Source organism: Pseudorca crassidens, chromosome 16, assembly GCF_039906515.1.
Source record: "Pseudorca crassidens isolate mPseCra1 chromosome 16, mPseCra1.hap1, whole genome shotgun sequence".
NCBI lineage: Eukaryota > Metazoa > Chordata > Mammalia > Artiodactyla > Delphinidae > Pseudorca > Pseudorca crassidens.
Window position 1 is genome coordinate 54,144,329 of NC_090311.1, and position 27,474 is coordinate 54,171,802.

Sequence of the window (27,474 nt, forward strand, 5' to 3'; positions counted from 1 at the left end):
TCCCTCCCCACAGAACGGCCAAAGGCGTTGAGCATCCTCCAGGTGCATGCTCTGTGCCACCATGTCATCAGGCCCCAGGGGTGGGCATAAGCCTCACCCTCCCCAGGGGCCAGGGTCTTGCCCAGAGGGGCACCTGGCTGGGGCTGGCCAAATCACCCACCTGGGCGCTTGCCACTCCCAATGCCGATGATTTAAACTGGATTTTCTGCCAGTGGCCCCTCTTACAGGCTTTGTCTCCTGCCCCGCCCACTCTGCTTAGGGTGGCAGGGCCCTGTGCTGCCCACTTCAACCTCATGCCTGTGATACCCTCGATCCCAAATGCCCTGCAGAGGCGCTTAGAAGAGTCCGTGGAGGTCCTCAGTCTAAGCCTGCCACCTTGCAGAGGAGGGGACATAAGTTCAGAGAGGGACAGGATGAGAAGCCAGGCCAGCTCTGGTTGGAGGTTAGACTGAGGAGCTGAGGACTCACGCACAAGCCCCCGTCCCTCCAGGGCTCAGTTTCCTGGTCCGGGCTAACACTGGCTGGAAGATTGGCTGAGCTGACATGACACCCATGGTTGGTGCAGGCCTGGGCAGCCCCGTCAGCTGTCCGCTCCACAGGGCAGCCTGGACTCCAGGCCCAGGGCAGGCGGGAAGGTCGAGGGGCTGAAGGGCACGGGCACTCCCGACAGCACATGCAAAATGCTAGTATCAAGTGTTCCTGACCATCCCTGTCCTGGGCCAGGGGCCAGCCCCCGGCGGTCACACTCCCCAAACAGGCATCCCTCTGGGATTCTGGTCACACGTGGGCCAGGCCAGTCTGAAGTGATGGCCAAGGCCCAGATTTACAGATGCCAGACAAAGGAGAGCGCTGTTCTCGCTTGCAGGAGGTAGCGGGTCAGAGCACGGGCACTAACGTCACCCAGGCCTAGATGAAGTCCTAGTTCTGTTGCTTGCAAGCCACGTGGCCTCAGCCAAGTCCCTGCCTCTCTCCCTGCCTCAGTTTACTCACGGTGCAATGGGGAGGGAGAAGGCTGCACTGGGGTAAGGGCGCCCAACCCCTGGCCTCGGAGGAGCCAGGCCACGGGAGCTCATGGTATTTGTAGGGACGCCAGCCCTCCCTGCAAGGGCAGCCCAGTCATGGTCTGCAAGGTCGCTGCTGGGAAGGCTGGGGAAGAAAAGGATTGCAGGGTGTGTTAATCATCAAACTGCATCTGCAGCCTGTCCTGAGACGCTCCACTGTGCAGCCGCCCAGGGAAGCTTGACTGGTCCCACCGGATCTTGCTAACACCGAGGGGGGCTCCAAGCCTGTTTTTGGCACATACCCTCCCTGACCTGGGCAAGTGCCTCCCGATCCCTTGAAGCCTCCATCTGCCATCTGTAAAGTGGTATTAGTGCCTACCTAACGTCCTGGGCTGCTGGGAGGACTCTAGGAGATGGAGGATGGGGCCAGGTCTGGCGATGGGCTCCGAGGAGGTTCCCTGTTCTGTTCACTGCCTACCAGGGCTGCTCCTGCCTTCCTGGGCAGCCCCAGGGCCCAGCCCTGTCTGAGCCATCACACACCCAGAGAGCATCCCAGGGTCCCTGCCAGGAGGCACTGAGGACTCCCAGGTGCTTCCCAGCTGAGGCCGTCAGGACCAGCCTACGATGTCCCTCCTCCTCCCGTGAGGCTGAGGTCTCTGTGTGTTCTTCAAGAAAGGGGCTCCCTCAGCCCAGCAACTTGGTGGGATTCCTGGGGGAGCCACCCCCCACCTGCCCATCAATCCTTGGGATTGACAGAAGCTGCCCTCTGGGACTGGACCCCTGGACAGGCCAAGGCCAGCCCCACAATGGTGTCTCCTTCCTGTCGTCCACAGCACCCAGCACAGGGCCTGCCCCCAGAATGTCTGAGCAGTGATGAATGGATGAATGAATGAGCAGTCATGGGAGGGGTGGTGTGAAAACAGATTTAGATCAGAGAACACAGAAGCTGACACGTGCACAGTGCTCACCACATCCATCCTAGGCCCGGCTCTAAGAGGCACTGGCTACGCTGGTTAACCCATTAGTCCCCATGGCGATTCTATAAAGCGGTAAGGTCGTCCCCATTTCACAGATGAGGAAACTGAGGCTCAGAGACATGAAGTCACTTGCCCATGGTGTTAGAAAGTGGCAGAGCTAGATCCAGTGCAGGCCCTGGGCTCCAGAATCCACACACTGGTCCACGGTGCTGCCTGGGGCGGGGGCCCTGGGGAGGGTGGGGAGAGCAGGCCGTCCAGGCCGGAGGTTCCCGCCCAGGCTCCAGGCCCTGCCCCAGGGATTTAAGTGGTCTGGGGTGCGCTATCTTTCAAAGCTGCCCTGGATCTCATGTACAGCAGGAGCTGAGAAACCCTGGGCAGCCCCACCCTCACTCTTCAATCGGAGAAATGGTGGCTCAGGCAGGGAGGGGACATGTCCAAGGTCACCCTGCATGTTGGGGGAGCCTGGGACCTGGAGTCCAGCTCCTCTGACTTCTCCATCGTGGGCTTGGAGCTCTTGGAAATAGCACTGTAGTCCCAGCAGAGCAGCCCACAGGCGCAGACGCCGGTGGGAGAGATGAGACAGACAGACGCAGGGAAGGCAGAACAGCAGGCAGCCAGATGACACACAGGCCCAGCAATGCCTGACTCACGGCCACCCATCCCGTGACTCCACCCACCGCCAGTGTCCCCACCCTGGCTCACGCTCCACAGCCCGCTGCAACCTCCAGAGTCCCCTCCCATTTAGGACCAGAAAGCCACAGAGGGAGGAAGGAGCGGCGGGGCCCCACCCAGAGCTGGGTGGGAAACCCAGACAACCCGAGTTGGGGGGACTCCGGGACACGCAGAGGAAGAGGCATAAGCGCTGCCTCTGCTCCTCTCTGCGGGGCCCACACCCCCAGCCTGTGCTGCCCAGCGCCCTGTGGACCACGCGCCCAGGAGGAGAGCTGGCGTTGACACCCACCAGGGCCAACTCTCTTCGCCATGTGACGCCCTCTGCATCGGGGCCGCACACCTGGAAGAGCGTGTTAGGTTCTTTTGCTCTCAGGTTCCTCTCCCCAAGGACGCGTTACTCCTCTGGCCAAGAACTTCAATGCCTCCCCAGTGTCTACGAGGTCAGCTCCAACTCTTCATCCTCATACTCGAGGCCCCAGCCTGACTCTGACCCGTAACGTCTGGGCTCCCACCCCGGCACCCTGCCCACATTAATCCTGCTGCCAGGAATGTCCCCGTCCCTGTGGCCTGACTCACTGGGAAGGAAATTCACACCCCCCCCGAGGAGCCACAGGGGTCAGACACTGTGTTCCCAGAACCTCAAGGACTCCTCACAGTTCCCTATGCCACTGGCTCTGAAAGGCCCATTTGACAGACGTGGAGGCTGAGGCTCAGAGCGGCAACGTGTCCAAGACCACTGGAGGCTGAGTTGTCACCACACAGCGCAGGGGCTTGGGTTGCTTGGACCTACGGTCTTCCCTGTTGCTAACAAGCTTTTAGCTGGTCCACAAGGTCAGGGTGACCCCGAGTCTGTTAGCTCACCCAATGCCATGGCGACTTGGGTCTGCTCACCTTGGCATCCTGACCCTCCCTTCATCCCCCTTTGGGAACAAGCTGCAACCCCTGATACTGGGCTGGGCTTAGGCTGGGGGTACCTGGTCGGGGGAGGGGGGTCAGAGAAGCTGTGCAGCACAGTGGCCAAGAGCATGGGCTCTGCAGTCAGCTGCCCGGTTCAGTCCCAGCGTAACCACCCTGGGCAGGTCGATTCACCAGGCTGTGCCTCAGTTTCTTCCTCTGGAAATGGGGACAACAGGAGTAGTGACCTCAGAGATGCTGTCACAGTGAACGTGAATTCCTGTAGATAAAGAATCGGAGCAGCACCTCCACAGAGTGCTACAGAAGCGTCTGCAGCTCTTAGTATCGTTGCCCTGTTCCTCCCTGCACTTTACACTCAACATCACAACCAAAGGAAAACTGAAGTCCTCAGAGCACCTACCAGGGGGAGGAGGAGGGCTGGAGAGTGGCAGGAGAATCTGCCCCTCGGCACTGCAACCTCCCTGGCTTTCCGCCCACAGGCTGCCACCCTGGCCCATCTGCCTGAGCAGGGCAGAGCAGAGAGAGCTGGCATGTTCCACCTCTCAGATCCTGGGAGGAGGGAGGAGGGAGGAGGGAGGAGGGAGGAGGGAGGAGGGAGGAGGGAGGGCTCCTGCCCAGGCACAGATGCCCAGCTTGCCCCCGTGTCATCAGTGGGATGACCCAGAGAGGGGTGATGCCAGCATCACTACCCCCATCCCCCATGGCAACACTGGCAGCCACTCACGTCTCACTCCCTGCTTGGGGGCCATCACAGACACTGTTCCCCACTGGGCTGGATATAGAGATATCTGAGATGCATTGGGGGTGGGGGTGTATCTGGGGCAGTTAACCCCAAACCTGGTTGTCCTTATAGGGTATAGATTCATCCTACCTCTAAACCCTTTATCCCATGGGATGCTCCTAGCTGGGCAAAGCTTCTTCCTCTCCCCTTTCTACAGATGGGGCCCAGAGTGGGTGAGTGACTAGCCCACGTGCACCAGCAAGCTGGTGGTGGAACCCAGACAAAAACCTTGCTCTCCAGGCTCCCAAGCCTGGCCCCACTATGAGGTTTCCCTTCCAGGCCCCTAAAGGTGACGGATCATCTAGGAGAAGGTAAGTCACCAACATGTGCGGGTGAGGGACGGGCAGGGACCCAGAGCTTCCACCAACGGGATGCCCTGGGAGGGGGTTAGAACAGGTCAGAGGCAGGGCAGCCGCGAGCCTGAGGTCCAGCTTCCTTTCTCAAGAGGGCATGATTCCTGGCAGCAGCTCCCACGGGAAACAGTAGAAGCACCACCCGCGGGAAACACGGGGTGGGACAAAGGGGGTGCCGGGCAGGGTTTCCTGTTGGGTGGGTGACCTGTGTGCCTGTGGCCCTGGGACCAGGCCAGGGCTGGGTTTCGCCTCATCCCTGGCTCAGGCCCAGGCCACCCTGAGTCCCATCCTCCGGGCCTGCCCTGGCTTCCTGTCTCACTGGCCCCGCCCAGACCAGGAGAGAGCAGGGCCCTGTGGAGTCTTCCTCAGAAGCACCGAACTTTCCTGGGGCAGGAGTGCGCAGCTGCCCTGGCCTCTTCAGTGGCCTTTGGCCTCTGACCTCTAGACCTCCAGCTATTTGTTTCCTAGCAAGAGGCCTTGACAAAAAAGCACTACTGGGTTTTATTCCCAGAACTTCAGGCACAGCTGAGTAGAGGCTGTAGGAATCAGCCCTTCCCTGGGGATCAGATCACCGTCTTCCCCCACTTCGGGCAGAGTCACTTTCAAGGAGCCATGCTGAAGCGACCAGGACAAGGGGAGAAGCTGAGCAAGGATGGATCTCAGGCCTCAAAGGCAGAACTTCCCAGGGGTCAAAGACGAGGGACAGTGTGGTACCTCTGCAGAAGCTGTGGCATCCCAGCCGGGCAGGGTAGTCCCCACACCAGGGACAATGTGATGTCAAACCATGGGAGCAGCACTCAGAGTGAGACGCCTTCAACCCCCACCCCAGTTTTGGATGCCTGGATCCTTAAAAGTGTCAGGTTCTGCGTGGGATGGGAACTCGGTCCAGGGGCTGTGGGGACACCCATGGTCTCCAGGTGAACCCAACCCATTCCGTGTGCCTCACGAGCTGGGGACTCACCTGTCCACAGGTGAGGAGGTGGGGGGAAAGGAGAAGTTAGTGGCCTGGCCCAGTGAGGGGGAAGAGGTTTGAAGAAAGGCCCTCAGCCCAGGGCACAGGCTATGGGAGAAGCGTCTCAGGTCTCTCTCAAGGTTGCTCGGCAAACAGGCGACTCAGAAAGCAAACAGGCCAGAAAGTGCGGAGGGCCCACCGTGGACAAAGGCCTCTTGTAGCTCAGTGCTGGGGAGGAGCGTGAACAGGAGGTGGTCTGGGCTGACTGGGGCTGGGCCTTGCCTGAGATCACCCTGGGAACAGGAATGGAGCTGGGATCCAGGTCTCCTGCTTGCTCCGTGGGCAGCCCAAGGGCCTCCCCAGGGGCTGTGCTGGGAAGGTGGGACCCCCGCTCACCCGGGCAGGGGCTGACTGGCTTCACCTCGGCTGCCCAACGCAGGACACTGATGACATGTCCACACTAGTCCAATCAAACAGGCCCTGATGGGGCTGTCTGCGGGCCCAGCCGGATGCTCTTCCTGGAAGCAGTGAAGCTCGGGAGGGACCAGGTTAAGGAGGCTAAAGCCTCAGGTCTGTGGGCCTGAGGTGGGCAGCGTAGAAGACAAGCCAGACTACAGCCTGGTGGGCGGCCAGGGCACCAGTTACCAGGGAGAGTTACTGAGACAGCCATGGGGCAGTAGTGAGCCTCCCGACCCCGGGGGCATACAAGCTGAGGCTGGAGATACACAGGCTTTAGAACCACCCCTGGCCAGAACCCACATTCAGCCATGGGTGGCAGGATGGCTGGCCTGTGCCACCAGCTCAACCAGTGGCCACCCCACCTCCATTCCTTTTCTGGATTGGAGTTTTCCAGCTGTATCAGAATGGCCTTGAGCTCATTAGCTCATGGGACCCTTACAGGTTGAACACCCCCAAATCCTATCACAACAGAGACAAGGGCCAACAATGCTCTGTGTGGGCCTGATGGCAGCTCTCTGTGCCCCTCATCCCGGGCACCTAGTAGAATTGGCCTCAGTCCATCCGGGGAAAGTATGCCTAAGCTTCCCCAGAACCTAGGGCAGCCTGTGGAGTCAGCCGCACCCTGATCCCCACCCAATGGCTGCCTCTGCCCGGGCCTCCGCCCACCCTGAGATGTCGCTGATGCCAGCTTGGCAGTGAGCATCTCCACGGCCAGGGATGTGCTTTGTATTGAGCACAGGCCTGGCACAGACTTGGTTGCCAGGAAATGTCTGTCAAAGGAAGGAGGGACAGAAGCAGCAGGGAGGAAGGGGGACAAACAGACACTTGAACCCAGGTGGGCTCTCAAGAGCACTGCCCCCAAGGCCACCATAGCCCTCCTCCTCCTCCAGGACCTGGGGGACTGTGCCCTCTATAGGTAAGACACAGCGCTCAGGTCAGGTAAACATGGAGGAAGGCCGAGGGAGGCCCTACTCAGGGCATTCCCTTGGGCTCTGCTGCCTGGGTGGGCTCGGAGAAGGCCCTCAGATGTCCGGGCTCAGGGTCTCTGCACTCTGCCCACATCTGTTCTGCAAGCCTGGCTCTGACTCCAGCCTCTCTGGAGGACAGGGACCCTTGCCCCAGCTGCTTGGTCCACGAGGGACTCAGTGATGTCTCTCAGCTCCCCTGAGGTCCCCTGCCCAACGCTGAGGTTTCATCCTCTTGGAGTGGCAGTGTGGTGGGACATGGCTGCCTCATGACACGAGCACAGGGTCTTTGCTATGAAAGGTGATCCTGTCCATCCAACAGGAGGAAAATATGTCACAGGTATGGAGGTCCAGAGAGGTTCTGGAAGACCTGGGGTGCGGACAACCCTACCCCCTTGCCTAGCCCAGGTCCCGGCACACAGTAGGTGCTTAATACCTATCTGCTGAATTAACCAGTGGCTTGCTGGATGCATGACAATGGGCTGACCTGGGCTCTCCTGCTGAGGGGCCAGGACTCAGCAACACGCTCTAGGGGACATCACAGGGGCTGCTGCATCCACATGTGTCCCTCTTTGGCCTTTTTGAGCTGCTCCTGGACAGAGGATGCCCCCCCCCCGCAACCCTGTTTCAGGGCTGGGCGTGTTCTCTGTAGTCAGCAAGCCCAGGATCTTTTCTTGACAGATGGAGGTAGGGGAGGTCCAGGGAGGGTAAGGGGTCAGAAGCAGTGGCCATTTCCCAGGCCAGGCCTCTCCACACCAAATCCAGAGGCCCGAAAACTCCAGGACCTGGCTCAGGGCTGCCCTCTGTCCACCACCCCTACCAGTGCGGCCTCCTCCCCTGACTCCCTGTCTCAGCCTCCTGGCTGCAGCTGGCCTGAACTGCTTACTTAGACAAACAGGGAAGGCAGCCACGTGACTGGTTAAGGTTTCCTGGACCAGGGAGACACACATACACACACACAAACACAGCCACTTGCGGCAGGTCAGGTGATCACGCAGCCCAGCAGGCCGGGACTGGGCCAGCTCAGGTTTCCCTGTGTCTGAAGGACAAGGGACCGGGTCTGCCTTTCTTCACCCAGAAGAATGCCTTCTCCAAACGCTTGTTTTCTGCTTCCTGGACGTGTCAGGGACGTGCTGGATGGGAATAGAGCAGGGGGGGCAGGAGGGGAGAGAAGGAGGGGAGGAAGAGCGCCCAGCCCTCGGCCTTGTCTGGTGTTTTCCTTCCGCCCTCCCCACCCAGAGGGCAGATGCCTGCTGGGAAACTGTGGCCGCCCAGCTGCTGACGGCAGGGAGAATCCCAAAGCCCAGCGTTGGATGTAGGGCAGGAGGGGAGTCGGAGCTCAGAGGGGAGTCTCCAAGTGAGTCAGTGACAGGTCTGTCGGGGCCTGGTACCCGGAGCAGCAGTTTTGAAGCCAGAGTCCATGGTCTTGCCTGGGGGGCATCCAGGGTGGGAGAAAGGGTGGGGGGAAGGGGGTGTCTAGTCCAACTTGGTGGGAGCAGCTCTGCCTTTACTCTCTCATTTGGGAAAGGTCTGGGGGCCAGGGTCTCGAGGGCTCTTCCAGCTTTGGGGGTCTGTGCCTCAGATGCTCCCTGAGAACAGCAGGCCTGTTCATGTTCACAGCCCCGAGAACAGCCCTCTAAGGGAGAAGGAGGCCACATCTCTTGACAGGCAGGGCTGACACCTTGCTCCAGGGGGACGGCCACCAGCTCTGTGGGGGTCTGCGGCTGGCTCCCACCCTGCCCTGGCCTCAGGCCTGACCTCCATCACCCCAGTGGCACAGACACCCACTGCAGAGGCACCTCAGGAAGCCCACAGAGAAATAAGGGGTGTGGCCGAGAGTTCTCCAATGAAAGCCAATTCCGACCAGGCCTGCTCGCTAAGCTAAGCCCTCCTTCATATATTATCTTACTGAATCCTCACAACCCTACAAGTTAGGTAACGTTGTCACCCCACTTTACAGATGAGGGATTGGCAACCTGAAGGTCACACCGTTCATAAGGGGCAGATCAGGAGCTGCACACAGATCCAGCACCCTTGCTCTTAACCACTTCCCACCATACCAGGGCCAGGCCCCCAGCACCGAGCAGGAGAGAAGGAGTGATGGAGAAATGGAAAGAGAAGGAAGATGGGGGAGGTGACAAGGGGAAAGAGGGTGGGAGGGAGGAGGAGAAGCAGAGAGAGGGAGACAGAGCCAGACAGAGCAGAGGGAGACAGGAAAGGGAGAAGGAACGGCTGCAAGAGGAAGAAGGGAAGGAAGGAGAGGAGGTGGGAAAGATTCACAGGGAAGGGGCAGGGGACGAAGGAAGCAGGAGCAAAGGAGGAAAGACAGACGGGGGTCAGGGAGGGAGTGGACCTTGGAAAACCAAGAGACAGAGGGAAAGCAAACCTGCCCGCCCGAACATTAAATACCTAACAGGAGATGACAAATCAAATGGGAATTACCGCGGTAAAAACATAATTAGAAACTTGATTGAAGTTAAACAGAATTTACATAACACTGCAAATTAACTTTACAGGAAACTATTCACTGGGAAGGCAATGAAAAGGCATTTCATTAGTAATCTATATTTAAACAATGGGCACAATGGAGCTTTCTGAGGAGGAACTCGGTGCCTTCAGCCAGAGAGAGTGCCAAAGGCGGCAGGAAAACAGAAGGGCAGTGGATGCTCCGAGAGGAAGTGGGTGGGGCCCAGGATGGGATCCCTGGGCCTGCGCATGGGGTGTGGAGCTGGGTGGACACAGTGGGCCAGATCAGATTCTGGAATAGGTTCTGCCCTTGGCTTGCTGTGTGCTCCTGGGCAAGCGTCTTACATTCTCTGGGCCTCTGTTTCCTCATCTATAAAATGGGGATGTTGAACAGGTGGTTTATATGAAGGTGCATGCAAGTCTGGATATTCTAGGAGAGGCTGGGAGACGGCAGAAGGCAGCGCTGAGCGCGGGCTTGGGGTTCAGATGGACCCGGTTCAAAGCTCCACCCTGCCACTTATTAGCTGTGGCATCACGCAAGCTTCTTCCTCTCGGGCCCTGGTTTACCCATCTGTTCAATGGAGACAAGTCCACTCCTGCTAGACGTCACCCAGGCAGTGGAAGGATTTAGGGAGAGATTGGGTGGGGGCAGGCTTAAAGGAAAGTGAGTCTACAGGCACAGGATTACTTGGCCCGTCCGCCTGGCACACTAATTAGATTACCCACAGCCTCCTGCCGCCGGCCTGCCACAGAGCCGTGCACAATCAGAGCAGCTCCCCATGGCTCCCCCAGTCCCCGTTCCGGAGTCAGAGGCACACCTCCCGGAGGGATTCTGGGGGTCACCAGGTCCCTGCCTGGCTCCATCCTACACTCAGTACGGAGAAGTCTCCTGGGCCTTTGCCACATCCCAGGCACATCGGGCTGTGTTCGCTGGGGCAGAGGGGCTGGCCTGTGCCCCTGCAGCCTGCTGGCCGGCCACATGCTCTCCCCTCACCTCCCATCCCGCCTCATAGCCCGGTTGAACCCCTGCCCAGCCTTCGGGCAGCAGCTGCTCTCTGCAGCCTTCCCTGACCGAGCCGTGGCCATTCTCTCCACCGAGAGCTGAGTACTGAGTGCGAAACACCACAGGCGCACAAAAGGCTGACCCTTCCCCACCCAAACACGTGCGCGTTTGCCCACTAGTGGTAGTGAGTTCCTCTGCTCTGACTGAGTGTGAGCGGGCAGCTCTGACACACTCATAGTCCAGGAAGTTTCGACAGTTTCTTTTAAGATAAAGGATCCAGGTAGTGCTTAGAGATTCAATAGGAAGCTGTTGGGTGCCCTTCCCCTGCCGACAGCTCCTGAGCTGCTGCCTTGAGCCCTGTGTTTTCAGACAAGTGCTCTGGGCAAGGGGGAGGTCTCAGGGGCCCAAGAGCCCCAGGGGGACGGTGGGAGGTCAGGAGAGGTAGGCGAAGCTTCTTAAAAGAAAGTGCAAAGTGCGCAGACATCAGCTGAGACCGGGGAGTGCCAACCAGTGTGACAAGGAAGGTCCCCAGACATGGGGTCATTTATTATACAGCCCTGCCAGACACCCATGGGCCCTGGCCTCTGTGTGGCCAGGTGTACAGAGGGGAGCTTCTCTGGTCCCTTCTCCCTCTCCACCACCCCTCTCCAAATATGGCTCTGTTATTAAGGCCCCTGAGCCTCTGTTACGCTGCTCCCTCTACCGGGAGTGTCCTTTCCCCGATTTGCCAGCAAAATCCTCCTGGTTCACGAAGAGCCTGTTCCCTCAGCTCTCCTCCTCCCTCCCTGGCGGCACCTTGTCCATCCCCTTTACCGCCTCCACCCCATCTTCCCTCCCTCTAAGGGCTGGATGCCCCGTGACTCAGACGCAGGCTTCTGAAGCGCTCTCTCTGCACTCACTCCCAAGATGACCTCATCAGCCTTGTGGCTTGCGACACCATCTATCCACAACAGCTCCCACATTTATATCTCCAGTCGGGACCCCTCTCTGCCTCTCAGACTCATATATCCAATTGCCTTCTCAACCTTTCCACTTGGATGTCTCAAATGCACCTCAAACCTAACGTGTCTACAACACAGCTCCTTGGCTGCCTTCAGCCCTCCCTCCCGGCGGAGAAAAACAGCTACCTCTGTTCTCCCGGTGGCTCCTGTCCCAAACCCAAGAGCCTTCCTGGACTGTCCCCGCTTCCCTCATCCTCCACGTCTGATCCATCCACAAGCCTGTCTGCAAGGTCTCTGAAATACCGTCAAGACTTCGATACTTTCCACTGCTTTCCCGCAACCCTAGTCCAAGCCACCACTACCTTCTACCTGGATGTGGGCAACAGCTTCTCAGCCATCTCCCTGCTCTCCTCTTGTCCGACTACGTGAGCGGGTCCCCCAGGATCTCTGATTTCCCCGCCTACCTCCACTTCCCTCCAGCCACATGCATCCCTGCTACTTCCATGAATGTGCCAAGTGCACCCCGGTTCACTCCCTCCTTGTATTCATGTCTCTGTTCAAATGTCACCTTGTCAGAGGTCTTCCTTGACCATCCTTTGTCAGAGAACACTTTACTCATGCTGTAGTCTCTGTTTCTTTTTTTTTTTTCTTGGCTGTGCCGCGCGGCTTACAGGATCTTAGTTCCCTAACCAGGGACTGCACCTGGGCCCTCCGCAGTGAAAGCACAGCATCCTAACCATTAGACAGCCAGGGAAGTCCCTGTAGTCTCTGTTTCTTTAGTGCCTAATTTCCCTTCTTAAAACTTAGCATCATCTGACACGATATATCACATTTTAGGCATTCATTATCCATGTCTCCTCATGAGAATGTAAGCTCCACAGGAAAGGGAGTTTTGTCAGTTTTATTCCCTGAGGTGTCTCCAAAACATCAAGCGGTTCCCAGCAGGGAGACTTTCTCAATAAACAATTAGGGCATGAATAAATGAACAACGCCACCTCCTCTGGGAAGCACTCCCTGAATGCCTGCCTGCATTACCAGCACGTGGCCCCTCCTCCCTTCCTCATGCAGTCTCAGACACTACAGGGGCCTTGAGCACTGACCTTATGGAATTGAGCCTGGCTCTGAGATCATGTATCAACCTCCATCGCAGAATGCACCATCTCCAGGGCAGGGCTGGACCTGATTCATCTTCAAAACCCAGCCTTTAGTGCAGGGCTGGCCTGGTATAAGAGCCAGTGTGTGTTGGATGTGTGAATTCACGAGTAAATGGACGGTTGGAAGAATGGGCAGACAAATAGATATAGACAAACGAATAAACGGATGGATGGATGAGTGAATGGAAGGATGGCTGGGTGGGAGGATGATGGATGGATGGATGGATGGACGGATGGGAGGATGGTTGGACAGGAGGGGGGCTGGGTGGGAGGATGTACAAATGAATAGATGAGTGGACGGATGATGGGTGGATGGATGGATGGATGGGTCCCACCATGGGCACACAATAAAGACTGGTGGTTTACTGGGCTCAGACTTCCCTGGCCAGACCAGTGTAGTGCAGTAAAAGCAGAGGCTGACAGAGCGAATAGGATAAAGCTGAGCTGCTACGGTGTGGCCAGAGCTTGCTGTGTGAACCCCCGCAGGCCCGTTAACTTCCCTGTGCCTTGGTCTCCCGGTCTGAAAAGGTAGATGATAATTCTTGCCTAGAGCTGCCAGGGAGATCACTCTGGAGTTTCCAATCCTACCACCAAGGAGACCGCAGCCACAGCTCCAGTGAGACACATCTCCAGCCAGGGCTGCCTTGGAAAATCCTCCCTTCTCAAACCCTGTCTGGCCCTGCAGACCCTGTGGCCTTAATGCTATACCCCCAAGGGCTAGGACCCTTGGCTATGCCCCCAGAGTTCAAACTGAGCTAGGCTGCAAAGATCGCTTAACTCCAGATAACAAGGAGGCCCAAGTGATTCACAGAATCCTCGAGAATTGGAGTCAATGGAGGACCCATTTTAGAGATGGACAAACTGAAGCCCAGAAGCACTTTGTGCTGGACACACACAAGGCATTACAGAGAAGCCCTGAAGCCCAGGGCAAGAAGGGCTGGGCGAAAAGGCTGATAACCCTCGGCTGTGGCCCTGCGCCATCACTACCGGCTGCCCCAGCTTGTGCCGGCCAGGTTTCAGGTGAAGGGGGCAGTGCAGCCCAGGCATCAGGGCGTCAGGGGTCTGGGGTTACCTTTCTAGGTCTGGCAGCTGAGTGAGGGATGGCGGCTCTAATCCTCACACCCCTCGCAGCATTGGTCTGATGCCAACGGGCCTCCTCCTCCTCGTCCTGGGTACGCAGGGAGAGAGACAGGACACATGTGAGTGGCCAGGGGCACAGGCGGCAGCCCACTCCCTCCCACCTCTGCCACCACCGGCGGGCTAATCCTGGAGGCCTCTTGGGCCACTTAAGCACGCCCCGGGACGCCTGATTGATCGGAGCCGCTGTCTTCCCCGCCCTGCCGTGCTCCACTGGGCAAGCCAACTCCTCCTGGTGGCGTTCTTAAAAAAATGTGCAATCTATGTAGGTTTTATTTTTCTGGGGCTCGGGGGGCCTTTGTGCTGTTGTCTTTTTCTTCCTGGTGAGAAAGGTAGAAAGCCAGGGCCTTCCTGTGCGGCCCCAGGCACGGTGACAGGGAGAAGCTGTCGGGGGTATTTTTAGCCGGGCTTCTAAGCCCTCGGTGTTCTCTCTGCACCATGCCTGGCTTCGGGGAATTATCTCACACGGCCGGCCGGTTGGCAGCCACTTCCAAAGCCACTCTTTGACCCCTGCCTGGATTCTTTCCTCATTAGGAATCGTTCACCAGATCTCTGACGAGCACCTGGCGTCATTTTACGTGTGTACACCTCCTCGGAAACCCAGCTCACGGCCCACTCATCCCCTCCTGCCTGTGGGGCTGGACGGTTCGCTAAGACTGAGGCCCCGGGGCTTCCCTGGTGGCACAGTGGTTGAGAATCCGCCTGCCAATGCAGGGGACACGGGTTCGAGCGCTGGTCTGGGAAGTTCCCACATGCTGCGGAGCAACTAGGCCCGCGAGCCACAACTACTGAGCCTGGCTGCTGCAACTACTGAAGCCGGCACGCCTAGAGCCCGTGCTCTGCAACAAGAGAAGCCACTGCAATGAGAAGCCCGCGCACCGCAACAAAGAGTAGCCCCCACTCGATGCAACCAGAGAAAACCCACGCGCAGCAGCAAAGACCCAACGCAGCCAAAAATAAATAAATAAATAAATTAATTAATTAAAAAAAAAAAAGACTGAGGCCCAGAGTCCTGGAGGAGGCCCAAGAGAGTTTAAAGCAGAAAAGAGCCCCAGTGTCCCCCAAACTTCAGGCCTCCTCCTACGTCCTTCATGACCCTGGGTCCAAGCTGAGTCCTGTCCATACGATGACTTAATTAATACTTGCCTCTACTTCAATGCACTTTTTTTTAGCTCTAATGAATCTGGCCTTGTCCAAAGGGAACATATCTGTGAAATCATGGGTTTGATATGCTAGTTATGTATTTCTAATATACCTTAATAAATATACAACTAATGAAACAAACATCTATGTTCTTTCGGGTACTAATTCTAGAATCGTGTCACAGGTTACCAGAGTTATGTGGGCCAAGCTCTGCCAAAGTCACTATCATTTATCATCCCTCTCCTTGCACGGAAGGAGAAAGAGGCGTGGGGGAGGGGTGGTTGGCCAGAGGAGTCCAAGAATAGGTTAGCAAGTAAGGCCAAGGGAGGTAAGGGGGTCAAAAACATGGTATGCTGGAAGCTCTTCCTACTGTCCTTCCCAGCACTGGGCGAGACCATTCCTTTCCCCAAATGTGAATTTTGCTGTGAGAATCTAGGTGGACGGGCACAAGGCCTTGTGAGGTATTTGGTCTCAGGATGGGATATTCCAACGGAGGGCTACAAGCTGTGCAGAGCTCCAGAGTCCCAGCATCCTCTGCTCCTCTTCCCAGCAACTTCTGAGGCCTCTGGTTCACCTTCGCCCCCTTCCACCAGGCTCCCCCAGGCTGGCGTTGGTCAGCAGGGGCTAGAAGCTTAATCCCTTCTCCAGTTAAGATTTGGAAGCACACCCTGGTGGCGCAGTGGTTGAGAGTCCGCCTGCCGATGCAGGGGACATGGGTTTGTGTCCCAGTCTGGGAAGTTCCCACCTGCCGCGGAGCGGCTGGGCCCATGAGTCATGGCCACTGAGCCTGCGCGTCCAGAGCCTGTGCTCCACAACGGGAGAGGCCACAACAGTGAGAGGCCCGCGTACAGCAAAAAAAAAATTAAGAAAGATTTGGAAGCACAGAACACACCCCTGAGCCCCGAAGCCTGAGCTCTCGCTCCTCGGCTCCCGTGGGCTCTTGGGTGGCCTCTGGCACTCTCTGGGCCTGGGCCTCCCCATGTGTGCCTTGAGGGGTAGACCCTGGTGATCCTGGAGGCCCTGCCTCACAGCTCAGGGGCTTCACTGAGCTTCTCCATTTTCTCCAGCTTGGGGACCCCTGGCTGGGCCCCAGTCCCATGCCCCAGCTGCCCGCCCCTCCCGCCCAGAACAGGATGTGGGTGTCAGGAGGTGAAGGAGAGTGTAGGGTCGGGGTGGGGAGTGGCCTCAGGACTCGACTTCCTGCAGCCTGATCACTTTACCACAGTCAGTTGGGCCCAGGACCGCACAGCTGTGAGTTATAAATGTCCCTGTCAGAGCCCGGGCTGGGAGGCCCTGCTGCGGGTAGAGGCGCCAGGGCCCACGGCGCCCACTCCTCTGGGGGCGTCCCCAGGCGAGGGCCCATCCTCCAGAAGGCCCTCCCCAGGCGTCCAGCCCTCATGACCTCTGGGCTCTCTCGACCTCTCTCCGAGATGCCTGATGCGACAGGGTCTAATACCACCTCCCCTGCCCAGTCTTCACCCCTCCAGGTGCAAATCTTGTGGTTCCAGCTACCTCAAGAGCTCTCAGAGGGCAGGGGCCATCCCAGGTCTCCACCTACCTGATACTAAACCTGGGGCTTGGCACAAAGCCAGCCCCCCCCCACCCCCGGCCACAGCCTCCAGGGCAACTGTTCCAACTCAGCAGCCTGCTTCCCACGGCCCCAACCGCCCCTTGCGCCTGCCCGCCCAGCGTGGGGGGAGGGAGGAGGTAGGGGATAGGGCTCCAGCCTGCAGTGCAGGGGCCGTCGGGCCCTGGGCACAGGCGTCTGTGTGCTGAACATCCAGGGTCTCTTTCAGGAGAGGGTCCCATTCTCCCTGCCTGCCCTCCTTGGGGCTCCCTTGACCTGGAGTGCGGGGTGTAGACCACAGTCTGGGGTGCATACACAGCTGGCCACAGGGTAAGAAGTCAGGTCCCTCCAGCCGCAAGGCCGCATCCATCCTGCTGGGGGGCCACAAGGTGGGCAGCACAGGGCCAGGCCCCAGAAATATAATCAAGGTAATGGGAATGAGCAGGGGACGGTCCAGGTTTGCAGGACCCGAAGCTCATACTATTCTGGAGGTCTCTTTAGAGATACATATACAATTACAAATGCTTTTTCTTTTTAGCTGCACCGCGCGGCTTGTGGGATCTTAGTTCCGCGACCAGGGACTGAACCCGGGCCCTGGCAGTGAAAGTGGGAGTCCTAACCACTGGACCGCCAGGGAATTCCCTACAAATACATATTCAGAATGAGAAAAGAAAGAGCAAATTCCTAGAGCCTTAGGAAGCCAGGCCCCTTTAAACAATTTACCAGAAATGCTTACACAGAAATGCCCCTGATGGCAATCTGCCACCCTTCCCCAGCTAGAACCCTCCCCAGCTGCCGGCACAACGTCCACCTTCACCCAGGCGGTGCAGGGGCGGAGCCCGGGGGCTGAAGCTGCGTGAGCTTCCCATTAAGTCCACCTCTAAACAATAATAGTGCTGAAACGGATCATAGTAATGGCCAACATTAATGGGCCTTTATCTGGTACTAAGTCCTTTATGAGTTAACTCATTTAATCTCAACACAACCTATGAGATAGGTACTACACCATTTTAACAGATGAGGACACAGATACAGAAAGGTTAAGAAAGCAGCCCAAGGTCACACAGCTAGGATATGAACCCAGATAACCTGGCCTTGGGGCTCTTATGAGCCCTCAACCACTCCTCTTTGCTACTGCTCTGGAGGACCCAGGAGTTTCCCCTCCCTCACAGGCTCCGACAGCAGCAGCAACCAAAAGGCCGAAAGTTAAGCCCCCTTCTGATAAAACCGTTCATTCATTCCACGCCAGTGCTTACACCCAGCACCAAGATCTTGGCTGTAAACAGGGGCCTCCTGCTGGCCTCACTCGGCCCAGGGCACCCTGGGGTCCTCTCTGTGGGCAGAAGTGGGCACCCAACTTGACCTTCTAGGGCCAGGGGTTAGGGAGTGCCTGAGAAATGGGTCGGCCTGTCCCCAGAGAGACCCCAGCAGGGGTGGGAGGGGCAGGGTCTGTTGGAGATCACACAGCAAGCTGTCCCACCACTTCCTCATTTACAGACGAGAAAAAGGTGCCTTGGAGAGGAGTGACTTTCCGCGGGTCACCCAGCAAGTGGGGACCCCACGTGACGTTAGGGCTAGGCTCTGGAGGGGCAGGGCAGGTGGCCTGCAGCCTAGGGTGGCCGAGGCCCGGCGCTGGTGGGACAAGCTGGCCAGGCGGCAGTGGCGGGAGGAGGCCCCCTGCCTTTTGGCCTCCTGAGAGCAGCGCCTTTGTTCTCTCTTTGTTTTCCATCTGCCCGCGCCCCTGTGGCCTTCCAGGCTTCCCCTGATTGTGCACATGGCGATAAAAGGGCAGATGAGCGGGCGATCTCTGGCAGCAGCAGGTCACCTCGCGCAGACACCGTGGCGGCAGGTGGGAGGCCGAGGGCGGGGGGGCCCGGGCCAGGAATCGGGCTCACCACCAGCTACGCCGAGCGCTCCTCTGAGGGGTTCTGCATGTGGCTCTCAGAATCCCTTGAGCAACCCTGGGAGAAAAGTACAGCCCAGTCTACAGAGGAGGGGCCTAATGCTCCAGAGAGCGGCAGCCAAGACCGGAACCCTGGCCTTGGGGATTTCCAGCGGGCCGTGCTGACCCTGGCCCTGACCTGTCTCCAAGCCCAGATGACACCTGGTCTAGTGGAAGCCGTTCTCCCTTTACGTCTATAACTGGCTATTTTCAGACTGTCCAGGAAGAGAGAGTGGAGTAGTCAGAGAGAGAGTGATGAGACTGGGTCTCACCCACCAACGCCTGGGGAGGCGGGCTGGCCAGGGAGCCCAAGAAGTCACCCACACCTGGTCAGGCGGTATGACAGGGAGCAGGGTCTGACTTCCTGGCCTCCCTGCAACGAGAGTCCCATTTACTTTTTTTTTTTTGCAGTACGAGGGCCTCTCACTGTTGTGGCCCCTCCCATTGCGGAGCACAGGCTCCGGAAGCGCAGGCTCAGCGGCCATGGCTCACGGGCCCAGCTGCTCCGCGGCATGTGGGATCCTCCCGGACCGGGGCACGAACCCGTGTCCCCTGCATCGGCAGGCAGACTCTCAACCACTGCGCCACCAGGGAAGCCCCGAGAGTCCCATTTAAACTGCCTCTAGGGCAGAGGAGTCCTCTGTGGTGGGCTAATTCCCACTGACCGCAGGGCTGGGGAGAAGGGCATGATGCAGAGGTACTGTCGGCTTGGCCATGAGATGGGGCACTGGTGGCCTACAGGCCAGGGACTGGCCAACCCTGCCCTCGGGTTCCTGCTGCTGACCCCGGCCTCGCCGCTTGGCCTCTGACCTGTGTTCTCAGACTCTCCACAAGTGTGTCCCTGACTTCAGTTATTACAAACTTTAAAGCACATCATGTTTCATCTACATCGTTCACATATTGTCCTTTAAATCACTTTGCTTTGAACCAATCAACTTTCGTTTTATTTAACCTCATCTAAAGCAATATTGTCTGTGAAATCACAGGTTTGATGTACTAATAATATTTGTTCGTAATTCACATGAAAATAAACACATAATGTTAAGATTTGAGATTCAGACCCTCACACGGGTCCTGGTGGTCCACAGCGTGCAAGGCCTGGGCTGGGAGAGTGAGCCACGGTAAGTGAGGTCAGGAGGCTGGTAGGACAGAGCCCTGGCTGGATGGGGAAGTGGGAGGAGGCAGAGGTTCCCAGAAGGGCACGTGGAGGGTTTGCTTTGGGCCATGGGCTCAGACCAGACTACTTCTTTCTTTCACTTGGGCTGGACTTTGGTCCGGATATTTCTCCAGCTGCAAACAGAGCCTGCAAATTCCTCCTGACAGTAGCTCTACACAGAGGGAGCACTAGAGGAGGAGCCCGAACACCTGGGTCAGGGGTCCATCTCTATCACTGTCTGACTTGGGGACGCTGGACCTCTCTGAGCCTCAGTTTCTCCATCTGTACAGAAACAGTGGATGAGCCAGTCGTTCCTCCCAGCTTTATCGGTCCGACTGCAGCCCCCCTGAACCCTGGTGATGTGTGGTGATCCACGCGACCCCTGGGCTTCAGACAGACCCTCTAACCACCTATGTGGACCTCCCTGGACTCTTTCCTCCCACACCTGATCGGGGGCCTCAAGTGGCATCTGGGGTGCAAAGGGGAGACAGGGCCAGCCTGTGTGACAGCTATAAAATTAGATAATCAGCTAATCACCAGCAAATTAGCATCCCATCTTTACATAGAACAAATATAGTATTTACGTAAAAGTTGTTAGGAGTTTCTCTCTTTTTAATTAGCAGAAATAAATGCAAAATGAATGGTAATGAGGCAGCTGATGGATTCGGTAGTACAATTATGCTTGCAGCAGTGCCCCGGTCCTTAAATGCTGCGTGCTCCAAGGAATCAGAGGAGCCTATTTATATAGTTTATTTATAAAACAAAGTTAGCAGGAACAGAGGGGCGAGGCCTGGGCACTGCTGGGGGAGGGGTCGTGGCTGCAGGGGCAGGGCCCTGGGAGACGGAGCTTCTGTGCCCAGGGAATGGGGGGATGGTGCTTAGCACTAGGCTGTGGAAGTGCACCACCATGGCCCCCACATGTCTATTTCAGGCCCCACATGTGTCGCTGGGAATGGCCTCCCTGGCAGGAAGTAGGCTAGAGCAGTGTGGAGGGGCTGGGAGCAGCTGTTCTGTGCACTCCTGTCTGTCTCTTTCCCTCCCCGGTCCCCACTTCTCTCTTCTTTGCTGGCCCTATCTCTTCACTAAGCACTTCTCTGTGCTGCACCCTGAGGCATATTCTCTATAATGCTCTCCCTTTCCTCCAGGAACTCAAGGGGAAGCAGGTCTAGGAAATAATGCACCCAAACACAGTGGGTTTAAGTTCCAGATCAGTGGAGCATCCAGTGGGAGACAGAGGCAGGAGTCTTGAGAGGAGGCAGCCCAGAAGAAGAGACAAGAGTTGGGTTTTGCAGGATGCATAGGAGTTTCCTGAGAAGTTGGGAAGTAGCAGAAGGACCTGCATGTGCAAAAGCGGGAAATAAAAACAGCATTCTGCAACTGTAGCAAAGAGTGCCTCAGGGCCAGTGGAGACTGGAGAAAAAAGCAGGGGCCTCATTTCGATGAGTCTTGGATGCCAGGCTAAGGGTTTGGACTTAGTCCTAGAAGCTGTGGAAAGGTCTGAATCGAGGAAGTCGGGCAGCCCCTTCCCACTCACAGTTTTTTTCTGAGCATCCCCTCCCCCACCCCAGAGCCAGGGGGAGGGCCAGGTCGACAGGCCATTAGAGGCAGCTGGTCCAGCTCAGCAGAGCAAGCATGGAGCAGGAGGCTAACCTGATTAGGAGGGACAGGAGGTTTGTCTGCGGGGAGGAAGGGAGGGAGGGTGACAGCTCTGAGGGCCAAGGGAAGGGGGGCACGCTGGGCCACTCTTGGGTCTCCCGAGTGAGGGGCCTGTCTTCCCCTACAACAGAGCCCCTGCCCTGCCCCCAACCCTAACTGCTGGTGGGGAGGGGAGCCAGCACTGCCTGAGAGGCCTTGCCCCCCATCTGGGGTTCAAACCCCAGCTCCACCACTGCCTTGCGCTGTGACCCTGAAGAGCCATTCCCAACTCTGGGCCACATCTTTGTCTCCAAAACAAAGGCCTGAACTAGACTCAGGAAGAAGCAGTGGCCAGTCCAGCTCACAGCCCCATCCTGGAGAATTTTCCGGGCATGGGGTTAACTTTTAGGGATGTAGGTGAGGCAGGCACTCCAGTTTGCCCCAGTCCCAGCTGTTGCCTCCTGCCTTACCCCAGCCCAACTCATGGGCTTGTGTGGCTGCTGACCGTCCCTCTCCAGTGACTGCCCATGACTCAGGCCGCCCGGCTCAAAGTTGGGAAGAATAATTCCTGTCCACCCAAGCCCGGGGGTCACTACAAAACTCAAACAAGCCGTGATCCCGGCAGTGATCTGAAGGGCAAAGCCCTGAGCAGTGGTCTGACTTTGACCCTGGAGGGTGGGAAGGGTTTCACAAAGGGAAGTTTCACGCTCCCCAGTGGGGACAGCTCCCTCACCTCTGAACCGCCCCTTTAAAAAAGCAGCAACGCAGCCTTTGCCTGAGCCTCCCTGCTGTCACTCAGGACCATGCTCTGAACTTGTAAGGGAAGACAAAGATCACACCGCACTGCTTCTCTGCTTTGCAAGTTGCGCTCCTGCCTTCGGCCCAAATCAATGCAATTCCCCGCTATGACTGTTTCACCAGCACCGGGGCCGGGCCCCTGGTGATGCCATTCCACCCCTGGCGGAGGGTGCTGAGGGTCCTGTTTCATCACACAGCCTCAGCCCCACTGCAGCAGCTGTGAAATATCGGGTGGGGGTGGGGTGGTGATGGGGGGCTGTGTGGGCGGGGAACAAGGGGGCTGCCCAGAGCTGCTCGAAGTGCCTCTCCAAAGACAAGCCCAGTGCTATTCATCAACTGGTTTTCAGGGCTGTGAGAAATCAATGGCATTTGTGCTGCAAACTCATCATTAGGACAGGAAGGACTCTGCAATGGAATTGATTTGTTTAAATATAATATCACAGTTTAACAGAGAAGCGTGGGGGTGGGGAAAGGACCCAGGCAAACAAAACACAGGGACGGCCCAGAGGACCAGAGAGGAACCAGCCTTGAAAAATCTTCCAACTCAGTGGCCCAAACCCACGCCACCCCCTGCCTCCCCCAAAACTCCACGTGGAGGAGGCCAGAGTGGGCACAAGCCATGACCCAGCGGGAGGCGGATCAGGCCCGGTCTCAGACGTGCCCTTCGTCAGCCTGAGGACGCACCCAGGGGCCTAGCTGGTCACTGCTGTGCTGTTCATGCAGGTGACTTTGGCTCCATGAATGTCCGTTCAACAGAACAAACTTTTATCAGGCACCCACTGTGCCTGAGGCACCTGTGAGGGGCCGTGGGGGAAACAGAGAATGAATCCTGGGCCCAGCTCCTACGAACAGGGTGCATAAGGCAGGTACGCAAGTGACAACACGAGGCCAGGGAGGGCTGGGCTTCCTGGGATTTTAGGAAATGAGGGAGAGAAGTGCTGCGAAAAAAAGGGCAAAAAGGGCATCAAGGGGACAGTGAGGGGCAGAAGTGGAAGGCGCATTCAAATAGCCAGGAGGAGCCCGTTTGGAGGAGAGGGCCCTCATCGCATGGATACGGTACCCGCCAGCCTGAGGAGGATGGTGTTGATTAGGGGTCCCCCACCTTTATTGGCACCAGGGACAGGTTTCGTGCAAGACGATTTTTCCACGGACCAGGGGGTGGGGTGGCTCAGGCGGTGGTGCGAGCGATGGGGAGCGATGGGGAGCTATGGGGAGCCATGGGGAGCGATGGGGAGCTATGGGGAGTGATGGGGAGCTATGGGGAGCTATGGGGAGCGATGGGGAGCGATGGGGAGCGATGGGGAGCTATGGGGAGTGATGGGGAGCTATGGGGAGCCATGGGGAGCCATGGGGAGCGATGGGGAACGATGGGGAGCGATGGGGAGCTATGGGAAGTGATGGGGAGCTATGGGGAGCGATGGGGAGCTATGGGGAGCTATGGGGAGCCATGGGGAGCGATGGGGAGCGATGGGGAGCGATGGGGAGCTATGGGGAGTGATGGGGAGCTATGGGGAGCCATGGGGAGCTATGGGGAGCGATGGGGAGCTATGGGGAGCTATGGGGAGCTATGGGGAGCGATGGGGAGCTATGGGGAGCGATGGGGAGCGATGGGGAGCTATGGGGAGCGATGGGGAGCGATGGGGAGCTATGGGGAGAGATGGGGAGCGACGGGGAGCTATGGGGAGCGATGGGGAGCCATGGGGAGCGATGGGGAGCTATGGGGAGCGATGGGGAGCGATGGGGAGCTATGGGGAGCTATGGGGAGCGATCAGGAGTGATGGGGAGCGATGGGGAGCGATGGGGAGCGATGGGGAGCTATGGGGAGCTATGGGGAGCGATGGGGAGCTATGGGGAGCTATGGGGAGCGATCAGGAGCGATGGGGAGCTATGGGGAGCGATGGGGAGCTATGGGGAGCGATGGGGAGCGATGGGGAGCGATGGGGAGCTATGGGGAGCGATGGGGAGCGATGGGGAGCTATGGGGAGCTATGGGGAGCTATGGGGAGCGATGGGGAGCTATGGGGAGCGATGGGGAGCTATGGGGAGCTATGGGGAGCGATGGGGAGCGATGGGGAGCTATGGGGAGCGGCAGATGAAGCTTCTCTAGCAGCCCGCCCGCCGCTCACCTCCTGCTGTGCGGCCCCGTTCCTGACAGGCTGCGGACTGGTATCAGTCTGCAGCCCAGGGGTTGGGGACCCCGGTGCTGATGATGACGAAAGCTGGCTTTATTGATCTGAAAATGTTCCAGGGTCCCACAAACGTGTCATTTCAATGAATCTCACCATCTTGTGAAGAAGAAACTATTATTACCCACATTTCACAAAGTTAAGTGACTGCCTGAGGTCACACAGCTAGTGAGTGATGGAGCTGGGGTCAGACCCCAGAGACCGTGCACTAACCGCTGTACCTCCTGCCCTCACTGGGGCTTGTCGTCCACGTGAGCTGGGGAGAAGATGGCTTCTGCCCACCAGGAGCTGGGGCATGAGCTGCACTGAGCAGTTCAAGGGGGAGTATGAGGAATGGTGTGGGCTGGGCCATGCACCAGGCTGATGTCCTAGTCACAGGCCCTGCTTGGCCCTACAGTCTGGGTGAGGCTGGAGCACTGGGTGCAGAACTGGCCTGGCACTCAGGGTGCCCGGATACCTCACACACCTCCTCTCATCTCTCCTACAGGGTGGGAGTCTTGGGTAGGGAAAGCAATGGGTTGGGTCCTGGAAAGGCATGTCTCGGGGGAAGAGACCCCCATCCCCACCCCTCCCAAGCCAAGAGAGGCTCAGCCTTCATCTGAGGGTGGGGACGGCTGACTCGGTCCTTGGGGAAGGACCAGCAGCTCTGGGCAGCCTCACTGGGCTCAAGAAGAACCTTAATGTCAGCCTCTGAATTTGCACTTTATTCCTGGTGACAGTGGGGAGCCAGGGAGGGTAGTGGCAGCCTAGGAAGGGCTCAGCAACTGAGAGGCAGGAAGAGAGTTAAGACCTGAGAGCCAGCAGAGGATGGCGGCGCTGAGGGGGACACAAACCCAGAGATGGCTCGGAGGATCTAATCGACTGCGGGGGGAGGGAGAGGAAGGTGCCAAGGACGACCCGGGCATCTCCCCGAGCCCTCTGGGGGCTTGGACGCCCAGCTTCGCTGAACCAGCGGCTGCCTGAGTCAATACGAATTGACCAGGATCCCAAGGAGCACTGGGCCCCTCCCCCCAGGAAGCCCTGACCTGGGGGAGGGCGCTGCTGGTCGGCAGGCCGCCACCAGCTCTGCTCTGTCCCACTGCTGACCTTTCTCCTGTGTCAGCACTGCTCTCCATCAATGCACCGGAAGGGCCGGTGCAATCTCTCTCAGCTGCCTGGGGCCAGGGCTGGGGGCGGGGGCTCACTCAGTCTTCCCTCTCTTAAGGAAGAGGTTTCTAAAGCCTCTCTGGAAGGCTGAAAGCAGAGGTGCCGAAGCCCTCAGTGCAAATCGGGGAGCCTGAGGCTGGTGAGGGGCAGCTCAGGACCCGCCAGCCAACTGCAGGCACAGCCCTGGGCACAGAGAGCCCATGGGGTAGAACCCACACCCCTCCAGCTGGCTGAGGGTAGGAAGCTGGATGGGGAGACTGGAGTCAGGCCGCAGGGGATGGGCAAGGATGATCTGGCGAGAAGGGGCACCTGTAAGGTGTGGGAAGGGAGCAGGGGCAGGACGGGGCTAAGTCTCAAAGCCGAGGAGGGGGGCCAGGGGGCCAGCGGGTAAAGCAATGGAATGGAGGATTAGATGGGGCTCGCTCGTCAACTGTCCCTGCGGGCCTGGAACTGAGAGGTTTCTAGGATGTGAAATTTTCAGTGCAAAGCCGACTGGCTGATCACCTAGCAGGGCTGAATCTGAATTCTGGTTTTCAGCGCTGCCACTTTCAAACTGTGTGTGACCTCTCTGGGCCTCGGTTTTCTTCATTTGGAACATAGAGCTTATAGGAGTAGCTTGTGTAGGACTGTCACGAAGATTAAGTTAAATAATGTGCTTAGCCTCTGACACAACATCTGATAATAATCATTCTACCAAGGGCGGCGGCCACTGTTATTACCACAGATGGCTACGACTAGTCTGACCGCTACGAGGACCAGCGAACACACACCGAGGGCTCACCCCGTGCCAGGCCCTGTCCTGAGCACCGTACCGACAATGCTAATTTCATCTCACAATGCTTATTGGGAGGGGCCATTATTATCCCCATTTTCAGATGAGGACACTGAGGCGTACAGGGGCTAAGCCACCAGCCCAGGTTCTCACAGTAGGTGAGAACGGAGCCCAGAAAACCACTTCCATTTCCATGGGGCTGACCCCACAGCCAGGGGCTCGTGGGCCAATGCCGACACAATTCTGATCACACTGACCGAGGGCAAGAAGTGGGTAAACATTCAGGTGGGGCAGGCCACTCTGGACGTGCACAGGAATGGGCAAGGGACCCCTATTTTTGAGGAGATCAAGTCCCCAGTCCTCAGCCTGGGTCTTTATGACCTTCCTCTTCCAGTCCACACACATCAACCATACGTATGAAGTTTCCAGGGTTGATTTACAAAGCAAGAGAAAGGAAAGCCCCCAGAGGCGCTCAGGCTTTCTCCTGGCTGGGTGGCAGGCAGCTCTCTTGATCTGACACCTGCATGTGACCTCACTTCTTTCTTGTCATGACACTACAAAGTCAGTTATGATGCCCATTTCAGAGATGAGAATACTGAGGCTCAGAAATGCGCTAAGGTTGCACAGCTGGATTTAAACATGCCCAGCCACAAAGTCTGGGCTCCTCTTGGCTGCAGGATGAACATGCAGTGTGAAGGCAGGAGACCACACGTTGGACATCTGTGTTGGGCGTGGTACAGGACTCAAGGTGAGCACTGGATGACTCTGAGGAGGAGGGGTACTGGGAGAAACTCCAGCAGCTCCAGGAAGGGGCTCAAGCATCCAGGGGCAGAGTGGCCAGTCTGGCAGGGTACTAGACCCAGGGAGAAAACACGGTTTGGGCAGGGGCCCATCACCCCAATACCTGGGGGATAGGTAGGCCTTGCAGAGACCCCTCTTCAGGCTCAGGAGCTGAGCATGCATCGCTATCCCTGCTCGGACCCCTAGGAAGTCCTTGGCACAAGGAACCAAATGCTCACAGAGCACTTAGCTTCCAGCACCCAGGAAAAAGGTCGCCAAGGCAGGCAAGCAGGCGCTGGCTGGGCAGGGGCCCTGAAAAGCTGGGCCCGGTTATTTTTAGCATCTTGATTCAAGAGGGAGGAGGCCCACCTCTCTACCAGGTAAATGTCAGCACCACTGGTGGACCCGCCAATGAAAGTAGCTGGAGCCGAGGAGGAGAGACAGTGACTCGGGGCCTCTCTCTTGGGCTCCTCGTCCCCAGAAGCTCTCTTCCTCCACCTCCTCTTCCCAAGCCCTGGAACATCTGCTTGTGGCCCTGAAAAGAAACCGTGGCTCCGTCCCCAAAGGAGCTTGA

General features: G+C 57.8%; 1 protein-coding gene across 7 annotated transcripts in view; it reads right to left on the reverse strand.

Moving 5' to 3' along the window:
• Window positions 1–27,474, reverse strand: part of ZMIZ1 (zinc finger MIZ-type containing 1) — a 185,870-nt gene that overhangs the window by 149,123 nt on the left and 9,273 nt on the right. For 2 of the 7 annotated variants that reach the window (XM_067710384.1, XM_067710387.1), the window contains one exon: window positions 13,712–13,807. The exons of the other annotated variants lie outside the window; for them this stretch is intronic. The gene's annotated coding sequence lies outside the window, so the exon portion shown is untranslated. Of the gene's footprint in view, window positions 1–13,711; window positions 13,808–27,474 lie in introns of those variants that run through there. 7 annotated transcript variants of the gene reach the window in all.